Source organism: Ammospiza caudacuta, chromosome 11, assembly GCF_027887145.1.
Source record: "Ammospiza caudacuta isolate bAmmCau1 chromosome 11, bAmmCau1.pri, whole genome shotgun sequence".
Lineage (NCBI taxonomy): Eukaryota > Metazoa > Chordata > Aves > Passeriformes > Passerellidae > Ammospiza > Ammospiza caudacuta.
Window position 1 is genome coordinate 20317747 of NC_080603.1, and position 14261 is coordinate 20332007.

Sequence of the window (14261 nt, forward strand, 5' to 3'; positions counted from 1 at the left end):
TCATGTGTTACAACAGAGGAAAGCTGAAAAATATTATACACCACAGAGCAGAAAACTAGGCAGAGAAATATATGCACAAATACAATTCATATTCTGATTTCCCCTTCACTTTCAAGTGCACATTTGTTTGCTTTATGAGAATTTGCTAGCTACAACAAAAGTTCTATTGAAAATCTTGATGCTCTGACATGCTAAGGAAAAGAAAGCCTTGTTTCTTTAAAGACAAAAATCTGCATATAGCAATTAATCTTAACAGTCTTAAGAAAACAAATGTCACACTTAATTTTTAGGTCTTTTAAGAAATACTAAACTTTTAGAAATACTAAAGTATTTTAGTTGAATGAATGAGTCTAATCTCTACTACTTACCTACTTGGGATGGGTGTCTATTCTCAGAACAAATACTCCCTGAACTCAGTGCACACTGTGCTTGAGGAGCCACTCGGCAACTTGGAGCTGTGTATTTGAAAATAGTTTGTATCTGTAACTGCTATTAAATGAAAATCAGTACATCGCTGGTTGGGCAGCTGCTAAGATTTTATAATCACACAATAGAGAGGATTAAATACTTGTAAAGAGTGCATTAGACTAAATTCTGTGCTCAGTTGCAATTGTACGACCTTAGGAAATCAATGGGGTTCCACACTTGCAAATAATGAGGGGTTGGGTCCATTCCTTTAAAAAAACAAATAAAAAAATAAACTCAAGAAAGTTTAGAAAGAGAGAAAATGATTGTGCTTCTCCCTCTACTGTTCCATGTCTCATAGCTAACATCTGGTGAAAATTAAGAAGCAGTTTTCCCCCCTTCCCCCCCTCACCCCCCAATCAAACAAAAAAATCCCCACAATACAAAACCCTGCATATATATCTGATGTATTTTATACATATTCATCCTCATAACTTGACAGATGGGAGGAATCTTGCAGTCATTTCTGAAAGCAGACAAAAGGCCGTTGGTTCTGCTCCACATGATGATTTGTGAAGACAGAATATCACCCGCTTCCGTTGATGATTATATAGTTCCATCCATCTGTCTGCCACTGGAGGTTGTGAGAGTGAGATACAGCTCACACCGTCTTCATAAACAAAAGTAGACTGTGCTGTCAGTAGTCAGACACGCCAACTAATTGGAGCTGTCGACAGACACAATATTCTGTGTCAACAGCTCTGGTAACAGTTTGAAACAGCAATGATATGTTGGGTGATGGTGAGGATGACACATATGTCTCTAATAGCATGCTAGAAATCTGACATAACTAGAAAAGAATTACTAAAATGTAATTCCCAGCCTCTAGTTCTGCTGTTCAGACTTCCCAATCAGCACAGAGAGGAAAGAGATGCTTGTGTGTGTTCATGTTCTTGTGCTTGTACTTGTACACATCTTCTTCTGTATCACTTCATATGCTGACAGCTTAATTTGATGCTCATAATGCCTAACTTAAAAACTAAGCTTTCTGCTGAATTTCAAGGAATTCATCAAAATTCCTACACAACTTTAAAATTTACTAGGGGGACCATTTCCACTTATGAACAGGAAACAAACTAAAACAGGTCAAACAACAACGCAGCTAAATGGACAGCTCTTCCAGCATCTGTGCAGGAAAGAAAAGTGCTATCTTACTGAAAAGTGGTTTCATGTACTCATCCAAATGATAAATTGTCCTCTGATCTTGCTAAGATTGATAAACATTCTTGCTAATATTGATAAACATTCTTCATTTTAAATTAAAGCCCAAGGAAAAAAAATTGCAGAATCAGGGCCTCAGTTTCTCTTTAGCAGAAAATCCTTCACCATCATCATTCTTTTAGGATTTAAAAACAGAAAAAAAATCCGTGTAAAAGGTTTATAAACAAGGTAATAGGGAAAGAAAGTAGAGGTTTGTTCTACTCACATCTGTATATGCTCAGCTTGCACATTTATCTGGCTCCTCCCTTGCCAAATGCAACACAGGATTGGGCAGACTAGGTTACATAACTACACAATATGCTAGTGTACAAAAAAACAGCTTTCTTTCTCCAAGGAACTAAACAAATATACAAACATCACAGCAACTGTGGTAGTAAAATGAGTAGCAAAAAGTCCTTACATGGGGACCTGCAACAGCAGGTCTGGCATCTCAGCTCAAGGGACAGAGCTGTATCTAGAACCCTGAGATCTGACAGTCACCAGCAAACAAAGAATAAAACAGAGTGACAGTCCATTTATTGATGCACATGACCACAGTATAGCCATTGAACAACAAGGTCTTACGGACATGTCATCCCAGAGAAGCAAGAGGAGGAGCAAGCCGGAAAAGGCTCATAAGAGCCCGGGGAAGATCTGCAGAGCCCCTGAGAATGAGGCGGGACGTGGCAAGCCCACAATGTATCCAAGTACAGCGGTCCCAGTTTAGGAGGAACAAGGCAGAGCCCAGAACCTCCTGTCCCGGGTGGGAGGATGTCAGCAGCCACAGGGCAGCAGGATCCCATGAACCACAGCTCAGCGCTGAGACGACCTCATGCACCCCCATCAGCTGCCTTAGCAGCTTCTTGCCAAACTCAGAGGGACAGAGCTGAAGGAAGCAGGTTGGAAAAGACGTGCCCGGGGGGCAGGAAGTCTCAAGCATTCCTGAGGAACACGCAGTGACAATAGCTGAGGTTACAGAGGAAGAGCCCAGTCTTGTTTGTGGCATAAATCCCTATATTATCTCTTGCTGCTTGACCTGCTGGAGCAGCCAGCAGCCCCAGAGCATGGCGTGCCGGCCTGAGCCGGCTGCTTCCAGCCAGGAGAGGGCACACAAGGCAGTTCCCTGCGACACTGCTTGCTTGGCAGCCACTTATTCTTCCCATCTTCATGGCTGTGTCTGTGTGCTGATGTCCCTTGTGAGCCATCCAGACTGTGCTCAAAATCATAATGGAAAAAGAAAAGACTAAAAGATAAGCCAATATCTGCTGTTGCCAAAGCCACTAAACTAGGAAAGCCTGTCAAAATATTGTAAGAGGGAGAATTTTAAAAACAGGAGTGTGAAAAATAAAGTCAAGCAATATTATATTCTCCACCTAAACACAGAGCAAGTTGCTACCCAAGAAGAAGTGTGTATAAATAGTGTGTCAGCCATTTACTGTGAGTGTGACTCTAACAGCTGGGCTGTTTGCAGGAGATGCAAATTTGGAGCCATTCAGGGAAGGAAGAATGAAAGCTTTGGCACTCGCTGGGCAAACACTAACGGGTTTGGGAAAAGGGCCAGCAAAAGACAAACTACACAAAATTGTGGGTGGCCAGACTTAGGACAAGGAATAGTTGGGCAAAATACCACAAACAATCTGGTGCAAGGCAAACACTGGATACTTTGAAAGTTTTATTTTTCAATTCCAAAGCATTAGCAAAAATCTCACTGCAATCACTGCACTCCCACAGCCCCAGCATCCCTCGTAGCCCACAGACACTCACTGATATTCATCTTGCATTACACTCACCCATCCCTACAGGGTCTGGCTCTGAGTCATCCCTAGTCACAAGGACAACTCTATTACTTGCCATGTTCAAAAGTTAGTGAAAAAATACCAATAAAGCTTCTGCCCCAGAGATCAATTGAAGGAGTTTGGAGAAGGTCAGGCTGCTGTATTCTAAACAAATAGGTGGGCTGCAATATCAAAATGGTGCTTACAAGAGACCCTGTAGCTCATGAGTAAAGTATGAGGGTATTTCAGGACTTTATCATTCTCCTGCCAGTTCTGTGAGACACCAAGATTTTATGGAGTCTGGTATCTGTTACAGATACTTATGGCAGAATTACACCAGGTTTCTTTCAGGTTTTGTTTGGTTGTTCTGGTTTTTTTCTTAATGAAGTGAATCTAAGCACAGCATCAACACCCTCTGTGTTCAATCACACACATTCATTTCACCAAAACAATCCTAATGCATTTTAAGGTGAGTTCATTATTCAACTGGTCCAATGCCTTTTCATGCTGCTTAGGCTTGCTGCCTTGTACCACATCAGTATTTAATAATTATTCCAGCTGTCTCCAAAGCCCTTTCACCACACCTTGTGTGGCACATTACAGACAGCTTGGATTTTTCAGGTACAAATTGCTAAACAATTACTGATGAGAGAAAGGTCATAATAATAGGTTACAGAAGCCTTTGCAGCCTGCCTTTACTTCATGGCCATTTATAAAGAACCATTTCATCCCATTGTTATAATGATGAGAAGGAAGTAGTTTAAGGTAGTTATAGACAAGCAAACAAAAGGCAGGAGAGCAGTGCTGTATAACTTCTACTTTCACTTCCTGCCTACTCCATTACTTCTGGCATTATGGGAGAAATAACATGATTGGAATGACCTAAAGGTTATAACAGGTGGGCAAGGTTTGCCTTGTCGAAAGCAGTGCAAGCACTGTTGCCTAAACCTTTTTGAAAGCTGAAAGTGGTGCAGTTTAACAAAAATACTAAGCTGTCATTGAAAAAAGTACATTACTTAGAAATAGTATTTCTTCATGGGCTTTCTTATCTCTATTTTCCCCCCCTCAAATGGGGTTGGGGTTTTTTTTTTTTCCAGAGGAAAAAAAAAGGCACAAAGATGAAATCTCTCTGTAAAGTTGAAAAGTAGAGGACAAATTTTGCACTGGTAGAAACTCCATTAGCTACGTATGAACATTACTGGTTTTAAAATGGCCAAATCAAAGTCTCAATGGTCCAATCTACAGCATTAGAGATCAGGCAGCCAAACTTATTTAGATTCCTAGGAAAAGTGTGGATACAGTAATTTTATTACCCCTCATTTTTTGCAAGAAGTGTCTCTGCTAGCTGTTCCTCAGTACTTAAGGTACTGGGATTGGATCCAAATATATCACAGAATTTCAAGCCCAGTCACAGTTCACAGAAAAATCCAGGTTATTTCATAAGAACTTTCCTTTTGAAAGAGGAAATTCAGGACAATTTGACTGACCAGGAGAAAGCAACCTTGAACACAGCCAGCAGAATAGTGATGGAAGCAATAAGGCAATAAGTAATTTGGCACTTTCAGCTAAAGCATAAGACTCCCTCAGCCTTACTTAAAGATTTTTTAAATTTATGCAAGTTAAAAATAACAGTAGTAAAGGCAAAGGGCCACTAATACTTCCCAACATTTCCACCGATGTTGAAATAAGACCTTTGTTCAAGAGCAGCTCACTCAGCAGGAGCAAGTCCACTCAAAGCTAAGCAAAATCCTAAGTAAAGAACAAAACAAGATGTGGATCTCCATCAGGAGGTGTCATGGGCTTCCATCTCTCAGAGAAACTCCATTTTTTAGCCTGAGGAAATTTCTGGGAGCAGATTCCACTCCCCCCCACCCCCCATCTTCCATTTATTCACCATTGATTTTCATCACATTGGACTTTCATTTCTCTAAGCTTCACTTTACTTTCCTGCAAAATGGAGATTAAGACACAAGTTTACCAATTAGAAGAGAACTGACCCTTGGACCATCCTCATGTCCATCTTATATTCACATGTCCAAACTCATCCTACATGCAAAACAGACAAGGTGAATTATTTATCTCAAAATATATTGAGGCTGCATCACATATTCAGCATAAGTTAGGCAGGACTGGCCAAGCTTTTTTTGTGATGGATAAAGCCTCACTAACTGCAAGGGACTGCAACACACACACAGACTGTGGTTCACGTGACTGCAATGTGCATTCTTCACACTTCACCGTGCTCTCAGCTGCAGATCACAAAGACAGAGCCAGGGTTGTGCCACCCAAAAAAGTCCATGAGAGAAAACTGTGGTACTTCTACAGTTATAGCTTTAGAATGGGAAGAACAGTATTCCTTGCTTCAAGACTAAGACTAAGTACAGGGCAAAAGGATTTCATCACAGATTGCTTGTATACTGGCAAGTATAGATGACAATCAAGCCCTGACTTTTAGCAGATTTTCATTTATTGCTGCCCAAGATTTAATCAGCTAGATAGATAGCCAACTATTAGTTTATTTTTGGTCAATAGTTATTTAAAAAGTAAAAGCAAACAAGTCTGTAAAACAATTTAAATACATCAAAGTTTATATCTCACGTTACGTAGCAAATCCCACTCTCCTTCAGGAATCCAGCCAGGCAACCTTTTGTTCCCTTGGCTAGTTGCTGGAATAATAGCCTCTCCTTTGTTTCATCCTGACTTGATTACTATAATTATTTGCCTGCTAGACTTCCAGCCACTGCTCTGGTTGCGAGGAGTACAGAATACAACTGCTAGACTACATGCTGCATCTAAGTCTTTCCATCACATTACCCCTATATCCCCATATTAAGAGAGCTCCATTGCTTCCCAATGCAGCGGCGGCCTGATTTTTTAGATCTTCGTACTAATTTACAAGGCTTTACATTGGAAGCCTCAGATAAATCTTTTGCTGCTCCATGTCTGAAGAGTCTTAGGGCTGTACTTGTATATGCTTTTGTCTCCCCCATAGTGTTTTAGACCCTGAACTTGTTTAGCGTTACTCACATGAGCAGGTTTACAGACTTCAATGGGACTACTTACATGAGTAAGAAGTACTCATATGAGTAGATATTTGCAGGCTCAGACCCTAAGTGACTTGGAGAGCTTTACTATTATTCACTTCTTGAAAAGCACTTGCAAAGAAACAAGAGAGGACTTACGGTATTTATTCAGAGTTATTATATATTCACCATGTCTTCTTCTTAAGCCCTCTTTGTTCTTGAGTACATGTACTCTATCTACAGTAGCGATACACAATATTTCTCTCAGGGGATTTTCACATGCGAAAGTAGCAGAGGGTTTGACATGTCGGACTGTTGGGGGTTTTGTGTTGTTTTGTTTTGTTTCTCCCTGTGAGAATTTGTAGATACCAACTTGAGACAAAGAGGATTTTGTTATTTCTTCTATTGCAGCAGCACTAACAAGCTTGTGCCAGGGAGTAAGGCACCAGTGCATAAAAGCATGGTTCACACACATCACAACAAGCCATCTCCTGTCCCTAAAGTGTAAAAGCTGCAATTTCTCTACAGTTTAAATTGAACACACTCATTTTCACCTTGAAACACTTGTTTCCTTCATGCATTTTCAGCTATGAAGACAATCAATTTTGTCATTAGACTTACAGCACCCAGGTCTAGAATGGCTCATTTCTACAAAAGTTCGTATTTCCCACCTATATGATACACACAACCTGACACACTTATTTTTTTATATAATGAGATATGTTCTCTTCTCTGGAAGACCTATATTCCTTGGGAGAAAGAGGGGCAAAATGAAAAAGCTGCATTGTTCTGTAGTCTGCCACGCTAAGAAGTTGTCCTTGCTGGGAATGCTGGATATGTCACAAAAAAGTGCAAACTGGGCTCAGTGAACCCCCCAGATCCTTTAAAATAAATTAAATGTCTTTTGTAGCAGAACACAATGGAAAGGTACAGATAGATCATTAAAAACTAGAGGCTTTCAGACCCTCTCAATGGTGATTTTTTTTCTCTCTGAAAACACCAGAAGAGATGAGAGACTTGATCCTTTGCAGTGCAGAGTGCTCCTGAGCACCCTCTATTACTGCGGATGGGATGGAAAAGTGGAGGCATTCAGCATTAAGCATTGCTTGTCCCCTTGCACTGCTGTAAGCTGCTAGAAAACTCTTGCATTCCACACATAGCAAAACCAGTCCCTCAGATCAGAGTGCCTGCTACCTCAAGAAGAGAGACCTGTGAGTTGTTCCACTGGAGATTTCTGTACTTGCAATACCATTTCTGTACTTAGCAATACCAGTCTAGCAAAAGTTTCAGGTGGATTTGCACAGGAACAAACTGATAAAAGTGAGTCCTTGTTGTTTTCTATCCAGGATGAGCTGCACCCTAAGCAGCATTAAGTCTCAAATGAACTCCTGGTTTGAGGGTCTGCCCTAAAGTCTTTGCAGTAATACATACAAGAAACAGCCTGGACAGACAAGGTGAGGGCCCAGAGCAGGCTGGGATGCTATAAGAATGTGGTGGAAAAGTGTCACTATTTCTTCCATCTATCCCTTCTTCCCATTAGCCAGGAAGTTACTGGCTTTCCTTTTAAAAAAATCTATATATAATTTTAATATATATATAAAATATATGCATTTATAATATATATATATTTAATATATACAATTTTTAATAGCTATTTTATATATATAATTTCACTTGAGTATATATATATATATATATATATACACACACACTCAAGTGAAATAAAGAAAGCGTGACTTGGAACAGTGGAACAGGCACAGCACAATCCAACATCACATATTACTTGTTTCACTCTAAGTAAATCGAGGGAGGGAAGAGAGCAGGCAGGGGAAAAGCACAGCCAATACAAATGCAATGGATTTCTGCTGGTACTGAGCCTGGCCTGGTCATGAACTACCCCAAAACAGGGCAGTGAATGCCTTGGGTCCAGCCATCTCTCAGTGTGCTCTGCACCACACAGATCTTTCTCCACTTTAAGATCAAACCTGGGGAACTTTCAGCTGGCTGAAAGACAGAAATAAAGCTTGCTCCTATGGCTTTTCTCAGAGTTCTCAAAGCTCTAGTAATAAACTGATTTTCCTTTAAGAAATGCTGGCATACTACTGTCTTGTGTCAATTTTCATGGGTCACCATGAAAACAAGATGGGTGGCAGGAAATTAAAAGAATTTCTGTTACGTTTGCAGCCTTTGAAATCCTTTAGGTCTGAGAGATGGCAACCTTCTTTTCCCTTCCCCAACTTTCCCTTCTAAGATACAATATATTGCTTTATGGATAGCCCTCTTCTTCCTGCCATTTTTAAGGGAAAGAAAAACCTCCTAAATCAACTCACATGGCAACTGGATTTTGGCAAGCACAACGTACCAAGAAGCAACATTAAAGTTTAATAACAAACTTAATAGCTTTAATCAAAGTAGTTACCATTTAAGATTCTTGAAGCTAAATTCTAACAAAGATTAAACAGAAAGGATAAATGGAGGTACAAGTACAGTAGGAACACATGAGCTATTTTTTTTAAAAGTCTCATTCTGCTACTTAAATCTTTTATCAAATATTTTCTGATACCAGTTTTCACAGTTTATATTCCCTGTTCATATTTAATATTCCAGGGGCCCTTATCTTTCTGCTTCCTTGCCTGTCTCCCCTCTCCAGCTTTGTAAAATTCAAAATGGGACAGGGATTTCCAGACATCCAGCTAAGATCCCATAAACAAGCTCTATTGTTTGCTCTTCTAAAATCTGGACTCTTTAAGAAGCTCTTGGCCACCCACTCACATACGCAAGTACACATGTTAGAGGCTGTTTTCCCCCCAAATGTTTCATTCTGATTCATCATTTAAGCTATTTTAAAACCTTCCCCATTTTTCCATAGGAAAAGATGTCTAATTCCCAGCCAGTTGAAGGTAGAAAGCTGCCAGCTCTTCTGCAGTTGAGTGCCAGATTTAGGAAATGCAGACAGTATGTGAAATTCAGCAGTTCCAGAGGCATTTCAGAGGGCTGTGCAGCATCTCCTGCTCTGTAAAACAATGGAGGCCCAGAGCTCCCTGAATCCCTCTGCTCCCCATTCCATCAGACTGCACATCCCAGAGCTAACAAGTGGGGTGGGAGAGCAGAGCAAGCCAAGGAAGTGGAAGGATCTGGTAGACATGACAGGAAACAATTCACTTTCACTGAAGTCAGCTTGTGCATCAGCACATCCCACAGACCCAGGTGCACAAGACAGACCCACCAAATTCCATACACATCTTTCACAAGAGGCACTCAAGTTATCTAAAGGAGCTCTGTGTCCCACACACAGCTTGGACTACCTGTAATTGCACTTCTAATATTTTATTCAACACAAATAAAAGGTAGGAATGATGTGGTACATTCTTCTTTATAATTATCTGGAATTCAAAACACTCGGGTAGGACTAAGCTGTCCTCCAAACACATCCAAGTGTTGGATTAGCTGGTAAAATGAGAATCACACTTTCAATAACTATGGAGCATGTGTGAACAAGCGGATACATTCCCGTGGCTTTGAAGGATGAGGTTTTACCACTTCCTTTTACTCTGAAATTTCATATTTTAAACATGAGAAAAATAAACCTTAAATACAAAGCATTTGCTTTTAAGCAAATCCTGCCTTATTTTAATGGCTTATGGTCAACATTATCACATAACACACTGTCATTTACAGAGGGAGGCTGAGGAGAACAACTCCCCCTGCAACTCTGGTAAGCACCCAGGTTATCAGTCTTTATTCTGCTATTTAACACAATTTATTTTACTGATCAACTGCTCCAGTGGAAGAAAATCAGACGCAGTTTGCTGCAGTTACAATACTTGTAAATGTCCATGGGATTATAAAGAATGAAAGAGAGCATTTAAATGCAATGTGTATCTCAAATTTGGCATCTTTACATGCATTATGGCTCACTCATGAAGACAAGTGTATTCAGGAATACACTTGTCCTCCTAAGATCTGAAGGACCAATTCTTTGCTCAGTTATTCCAATTACACACCAACAAACCTTCACTGAAAGCAACAGAATTACAGCAAAGCACCAACGAAGTTTAAAACAGAAAACATGTTGAGAATGGGAATTTGAGAGCTCCAAGCAAACTGAAACCCCACTTCCTCATGGTATATATTGGCCTAACTCCACTGTGATTAGTGTAGACAATTTACACCAGCTGCCAATCTGCTCCTTGAAAATTAAGGACAGAAACCTAAATGTTTTCTGGAAATCTTGGCATTGTCAGGCTAAATATGTACACATGCCTGATTCTTTTCTCTTGTCCAGTAGAGGATGCAGCTTGTTAAGACTTTTTCCAGCAAAATATATATGTTTAATTTATGTGATTAATTTCTGTGTTAATGAAGGTTGAAGGACCGAGAAGGCTGAATGCATCTATTTATCCAGGGGCCAGATAAAAATTGCTGCTCAACTAGCCAGCCGGACCCTAATATGGAAAGCCTCAGTCTTATTCAGGGTGGGAGGACAATTAAATTTTTATGCTCATTTAATCCTGTGCCCTTTCAGAGCAAAGGCTGACAATTGTGCCCAATTTTTCCAAATGTTTGCTGTTACATAACCTTGACGAACCCACCAAACTCAATTTGTGCAGGGCCTGTTGACAAAAATCTGATTGCAACAATATTCTGACACTGTCTGGGGTTAAACCCTGGATTTAGAGGTTACAGGAAAAGAAAAAAAACTGCAGTCTATACCAGCACTTTATTACTTCCTACCTGCAGCATGTAAATTCATATTAATCTTTTTATTTAGTCTACAAAATGCTTCTATATGAAAAGAAACACTTTAAAAAGCCTTTCTGCTTCTGAAGAACTATCTGTAAAGCTGGCAATATTTTGCTCTAATACTCAGCAAAATTGATTCTTTCAACAACTTAAATAATTTAATTTTTTTTCCCTTTTCTTCTTCTAGTCCTGTCGCCTGGTCACTTCCTTTAACAGACATTAATTTAGGGGAGCTGTACTGTATCATTATTATTATTATCTGTGCTTTTGTGGTTTAGTGCAGCCAGTTTATCTTATTCCCCTTATGTTCTTCAAGAGAGATTCATTTAAGTGTGACCAAGTCTATTATTTTAGGTGCCTCTTGCATCTCTATTGGGCATTTAAGAGTTGTAGAACTCTCTAATTTATTTAAGCAGGGCACTTTAAAGCAACATCTCGGTAATTTTCTTTGAGTTTAAGGAGCCCTTCTATGTTTTCAAAATGCTTGAAGTTCCTCTGCTCTTCTAAGGACGGCAAATATTTGAAAAACAAATAAAAATGTTAGAAAAGCAAGTTCAAGACAGATATGGAGGCAGAGAGACAAGACAAATGAGTGCAGGTGGATTTTTTTTCTACACAGAAAACTGCCAAGAATAGCCACACCAATATTTTGGTCGACAAAGTAAAAACTGGTCATTCCCTCAAAGTGATATATTTTTCTTAAACACAGGATTTTCAAATTGCTTTCACATAACTCTTCATAAAAAGTCACAAATCAAATCAACAAATCAATTAGCACAAGGAAATACTTCCAAATAACTTTAATAAGCACCACAATAAACACTTTCTCTATGAAACATCACTACAGATGACAGGGATCTTATCATCTAGAAAGTGGACTCGAAGGAACCAGAATTCACAGTTCTGTAGAGAGGTTCATAGAATTCACAATTCTGCTTTTTATTTATAAAAATAAGACACGCACGTGTGATTGCATGTATGTCCATCAATGTCAGGGAGAGATTTGTACTGACTGGGCTTAGTGTGGACACTGTGGTTCTGCAGCCCTTTCCTAGGCAAACCTCTCCCCCTATAGCTCTCTACACAGGAAAACACAGGGATGTGAAGAACACACCTAGAAAGATATTTTATCAAGACTAAAAAAATGAAATGAGAACATACAGAGCATTTTCTGAAGTAAATAAATAAACAAAGACCATTCAGAGAAAGGCCATGGGGAGCAAGTGACACAGCCTGAGGGAGGGAATCAGGAAAGCCAGCAAAGAAACAGAGCCCTCCCATTGGCAGGGAGGGAAGGTCAATCCATGTTACACAAGGCAACACGTGAAGCTTAGTCCAGATCCTTACACTTTTCCTCCTCAGGACCAGTTAGCCCAGCTGAAATGCCTGACCAGCTTCCACTGCTCCTAGCTTTAACACTTATTTTTGATACTGCTGCCTGCCATCAGCCTGCCCTGAGGCTGATGTAGTGCTCCTGACTGGATGTTTTGCACCTCTCAGTGAGGGCAATAACAACAGCCTATGCAAACTAAGAACAAGGACCTAAGTAATTTTGGGTAATAAACTTAATGAAGATTGCCCTACCACTTTCTTTCCTTTCCCATATTACTTGGAACGTACTTAGCCAGTGGGCATTTGTCAGCTTTAAACTGATTTTTTGCAGGATATGGCTTGGTTTTTTTCTCAGCTTCTTGTAATTTATTATGCATGATGAAAGTTGAACAAATACATAGTATGATTTTACTTTTGGAGGGGGGAATCCTAAGAGTGACAGATCCCAGGACACCAAACATACCAGCTGTTCTTCTACTTCCCCATTCTTCACAGTAATGACAGTCTCAACTCTTGTTGCCAAGCCTCTTTGGAAAACATTTCTAAAATAAATTTAACTCACATGAAAACATGCCAGAACAGCCTCCTTCACAACAAAGATTCTCCAAGAACATAAGATGCAAGGGCTAGTGGGTAGTTGGGCTTTGTTCTGGCCAACCAGAAAACTCACTAAAAATTATAGTGTTTGGTAAGCAAGAAAAAACTGTTCTTCCCTTCCCAACCCCAACTAACAGATCCAGATTAATTCCCTGAATGTGAAACCAGACAAATCTGAATTTGTCTAAAGATACCAGCTCTAGCCAGGGAAGATTAACCATGGTCAGAGTAGCCACCCACAGGAGCTACTCAAGAAGATTAAATGTTGGAACATGTCAGCAAGGGAAGCAGAAGACTCATCTCTGATTTTACAGGTCAAAACATCACACACAATGTTTTGACTAAAAGAGAAGTTATTGGTCCCAAATCAGATCCTTTGGAAGCATTTATATAGAGGATATTAAATTAGGTGAACTCTTGATCTCTTCTTTGAAAGCCATTTCTCTGCACATCCATGAATGAAAGGCTTTGGAACATAAATTTTAGTGTCCTCCTTTTCAGTCAGTTCCTGGGAATTCATCCATAAGAGACAATCTATTTTACTCACAGTTTAAATGTTCAAATGCATGAAAGTCCTTTTTGGCCAAACTTCACCTACTCAGGGGTTTCAAGTTCTTTCCTCATAAACAAAGCCCTTCAGATCTATGCCATGTTTTAAGGCACTGCTTCAAATTTGCTTAAATATTTTGCAGTCCTCCTGAATAATTTTCTGCTTCTTCAGAACAGAATAAACCAGCCAAACTCTCTGTAGTTCTCTTCAAGATAGCAGTATTTCTACCACTGATAGTTCAACATAGATACTTCCATTCAACATATAGCCAGTTTGATTTTTTTTGTCCCTTACCACACAGCATTATTTCTACAAAGGTATTTCCAATCCCATGTATAACTACCCAGCAAAGTTTTTCCCCTAATTCTTCTGTATTTTTAAGGGTTTCCTCTCATTTTAGTGCTTTGGTTACAGTTGATAGAATCATAAAGATCTTTAAAAAGTAAAATAAAAGAGTTTGTGTTGTTTGCTGTTTTGTAACACTGAAATGCTCTGAGAATGCAGAGCCACAAAGCTGTCTTGGCGGGTAAGTGAATGAGAATGAGATCTTAGGAATTTTCAATTGCAGTGGAAATG